Genomic DNA, 4557 nt, shown 5'->3' with positions numbered 1-4557 from the left:
CTAGTGTTTAAATATGGAGTTAGAGTAAGGATGCTCTTGTGTAATACTGTAAATTAGGAACCTTTATAAATAGCTTCTCTTTCATTACTCTGTGGCTTCCAGTGAGGCGCCAAGGATCAGCAAATAAGTAAAGTAGTTGCAGATCATAAAAAAAGAAATAATTAGCTTTGTAATAGAAAAAAAAGTCTGTAGTTAGTGTAGGATGCTAAAGCCAATTTCAGCTTCATTAATCGAAGTAGTTATTCAGCACCCATTAATTCAGTACCCAGAATTTACAAGTGCCAACTAATCAATAAAAACAAATGAATATTGATATGGCAGGACTTGTGCAATGTTGTATTCATAGTGCCCCTGAGGCAAGCTAGATCCTACGTGGACAGATCCATGAACTGATGCAAAGGCTAAGGCCCTGCACGCAGAGAGCCTCGGTGGTGGGGGATCAGGGAAGGAAGGTGAATATTGGTCCCCGTGCTCCTGAGGGGTTGCACAGCTCTGCTGGGACTGAGCCCGGACGTGGATTACCTTTCCGGCAGAGCCCGGGGCTGCTCCACAGCGCTCGGCCAACGTCCGTGTGTCAGGGAAGGGCTTCCTCCTGCCAAGGGCTCCAGCGCTCCCCTCTGGGGCACTGAAAGAGAAAGAGAAAACCTCCCCTTTTTATCAGCAACAACACAGCTCTGTAAGCTTTGAGTACTGCCCGACTCACTGCTCTGCTCTCAAAATGATAGGAGAATTACAATAAAAGCAGATTTTTTTTTACTACATTTAAAAAACAAAAAGAACCCCCAAAATCTAATCAAAATTAATCAATGAAAATTCCAGGCCAAATAAAGTCATACAGAAATTTTATGACAGCTATCAAATCAAAAAATCACAGTCAGCACCTTGATCAAATGCTAGATTTTCTCTGATACACAGAACACAATCTAAGGACGTAATCAGACATTCCAAAAAACCTGTATTACTGCAAAACTGCAGGAAACGCTCAGGGTCTCAGAATTTAAAGCAGGAGTGTTTGTACTGAGAGACTTGGGCTGGATTTATTTAAGGATATTTGAGAAATAATTAATGGTTTTGGTCCCAAAATATGTGACCAGATAATGGAATGTCAAAATAAGCATTATTTGATGAAAACCACATCATTTAAAAAACCTGCTTCACTTTGCTATAACTTTTTTCCCCACATTTTTAGTTGGATTAAATTTGGCTTCAAACAGTGAAATCTGATCATTTACTACTGTAATACATGTATTTTACTGTTGTTCATGAAAAGAGAAGGAAAACAATACAGAAAAAAAACCATTTTCTTTAAGATGGATATCCTTCACGAGTTGTTTTTCAAAATGATTGTTTCAATGACTTTACCCTCAAGAAAACATTCTCTCTAGAGTTTAAATCAGATTACTTAAACAAAATTATTTTCAAGCTTTTCTAGTAAAAAACATTTCAGCCCTGCCTACTCTACCGTTTGTCTTCACCCGGGCTTTTACTTTCTGTTTTCCTTGTTTTGGCTCAGAACCTGGATTTCCAGGCTGATTTGTCAGCAGTGAGGGTGACTCAGTGAGGTGACATTGTTCAGTTTCCTGGGCGCCTTCCAGTCCACACTATGAAGAGATTTTAAACTGTCTCACTCCCCTTAATTGCTGATTTAAAGGGATACACCAAGCGGAACTTCTGATAAAAATATATTCCTGCAGAGTCTTGTATTTCTCAGATTTTATAGTACCTAAAACAGAACTACCTAAGCACAGTCATTTGGCCTTGGTCAAAACGATTGAGCTAACACAAAAGCTTTAATATCAGTGAAACAAATAGAAATAAGCAAATAAAAGATTTCCTGATGCTTCAAGCTATTTTTCCTTGGGATCCTATACCCTCTCTCTATTGCTGTTAAAATTGGCCCTTCCCTCAAATCACAATTTATTTTCATTTTCAAAGCAATTGACCTGCCTGAAGATTTCACTGCACACCCGATGTACACACCCAACAGCTTTGATTTTCTGCACCACTGTGCTGGTTTGTAACTGGGGTACAGTTTGCATGACCTCTTGTTCATTCAGGATTTTACAGCCTAAGTTAGATTTGGCACAAACTATTCTTCAATGGCTATTGTTAGGTAATTAACTGTGATAATGATAAAGACAGTTATGTACATATGAACTTCTCAGGCAGCCTGGTCAGCAAATCTTACTTATTTAGTACTAGCTATGTATGGATTTGCCAGCACCACGGAGTTTAATCAGGGTTTTTAGGTAGCTGTGATTGGAGACCAGTTCCCATAACTGGGTTCATTGGGGTTTTTTAAACAACAAGAATTGACACCTCTGACCTCAACCTCCTGAATTTGATGAGCATTGTAATCTGTCTTTAAAAAGACCACTTTTGTTTAAATAAAGACTTTCAATTTGTGCCTGGAAATAATGCAATCAAAGGAAAAAGAACACAACCTTTACTTGAAATTCCAATGTTTTGAGATGATATAAGAGCTGATCCTGTTGCTAAACGCTGGTATTCAAATTAAGATTGATGAGTAAGTATTAGAAGAAAATAACTTTGAGTTACATGCAATAGCATTTAATTGCATCATTTAAATTCTTAAGCATTTCAATTTTATATTCATTCAGGGTTTTTCATAATTCATTTGCAGATTTCCAGAATGCATTAGGATGAAACTTGTCAATGGCTGGGTGGTTATTAATGGATGACATAAATATATTATTCATTGTTTTGGGTTGTCATGGTAAATGGCACCAAGTACTTCTGACTGAATATTAAATTAAACATCATCCCGTGAATTCAAAAGCAAAATGCATCCCAAGTAATAATTGGTTGAAATATGGAATACTCGAGGTGTCATCTTTTACGGACAAGCCTTTCTTTAGGATTTTTCCTCCTGAGAAGCTGAGAGGCCTCAGGAACAAAATGCAAACAATGGTTATCTGCTGCTGTGGAATGCAACAAGTAAATCTGTGGTTGGTCTCATAGAGTTGTTTCTAATTAATGGCCAATCACAGTCAGCTGGCTCAGACTCTCTGTCCAAGACAGAAGCTTTTGTTATCAATATTTTCTATTCTTAGCTGGCCTTCTGATGAAACCTTGTCTTCTATTCTTTAAGTACAGTTTTAATGTAATATCTATCATAAAACAATAAATCAAGCCTTCTGAAACACGGAGTCAGATCCTGGTCTCTTCCCTCATCCAAGAACCCCTGTGAACACGGTCACAATTTCATAATAAATACTCTGTAACGAAATGTTTAAAATGGCTAATGTCACACTTTGCTTTTCCCTAGAAAATGGCAGGAGCACCCAGGCAAAACTGAATTTCAAGCAGCCAACCTTTTCAAAGATGGCAACGCCAGCAGATCTACTCCAGTCCAGAAATACATTCTCAAAGCTCTGACTACCTAAGCAATACTAAAACCTGCAGCCCAACTGAATGCTGTGTTGGAGAATAATGGCATTTATACCAAAAAGCACCAGAGAACATGCATGAGAAGACTGCCTCAGAGAAGCTCCACTGACTCAGGAACAAGCCCTTTTTAAACCTCTTACATCACACAGTCTCTAATGCACAGACAATCACCCTCTCAGCGCCAGTTTTGTGCCCTCACTTTTCTCCTTTAGAGGATGGCCAAATATTCCCCAAGCTGCCACTTCTGGCCCATCAATGGATCCAGCAGCTTGGCATTGACACAGCCGAGTTAAGCAGTGCTTAGAAGTTTCCTGTGTGAGGATGGCCTGGGTGCTGTGGCTGCAGGGAAAGCCTTTCCCTCACGTGTGGCTGCACTGCTCGAGCAGCCTGCAGGGACACCCACAGCTGAAGCCAGAGAGCTGCTCCTTACATTTCTAATTTCTCTTCTTCTCCTCCTTTTGGCACCACCCCCTGCACTTCTCATGTGCACACTCCTGACCTGCTCCACCTACAAGGGACTGTTGTGGTTTCTGTGCACAGGAAACGGATTCAGCAGACCTAGAGTGCGATGCCACTGCTGATCTGCACAGGTAACACTGGAGGGATGAAATGGTGACACGTTAAGCTTTCACAGGAAATTGTCTCACCAAGACTCTCCAAAAAGGCTTCCCTGAACCAGGGGATTCCAACATGGAATTCATGGACAGGGTTTCAAAAGGACATTGCATATCTGTTAGTACATGATAAGGTTTTCGACACAACCAGTAAACAGAGGTAGACCTACTTTGCAACACATTAATTTTAACCCAAGCTTTTGTATTTGTGCATGAAAAGCAGACTATTAAACCCAGTTATCAATATAAAGTTGATCTAAAGGTCTTTCAGAACCTAAGAGAGTATTACACATTTCCTAAGATCTTTCCTCTACTGTTAGATGAAACTCATACTCTAGACCAGACAATTTCTTCTCTGGAAACTTTTCAAATCTAGCAAGAACCTTTGAAAACACACTGGAGTTATGTAGAATGTTAGGTCAGCAACATGCAAGCAAATAAAAACAAACAAACAAAAACCCCAAACAACCCAAACCTTTTTTCTATCACACTCATAGACCACAGTAAACTTCTTTAAGAGTGAGGAATTACC

The sequence above is a fragment of the Molothrus aeneus genome, unplaced genomic scaffold (assembly GCF_037042795.1).
Source record: "Molothrus aeneus isolate 106 unplaced genomic scaffold, BPBGC_Maene_1.0 scaffold_80, whole genome shotgun sequence".
Taxonomy (NCBI): Eukaryota; Metazoa; Chordata; class Aves; order Passeriformes; family Icteridae; genus Molothrus; species Molothrus aeneus.
Note: the sequence above shows the minus strand (reverse complement) of the source record.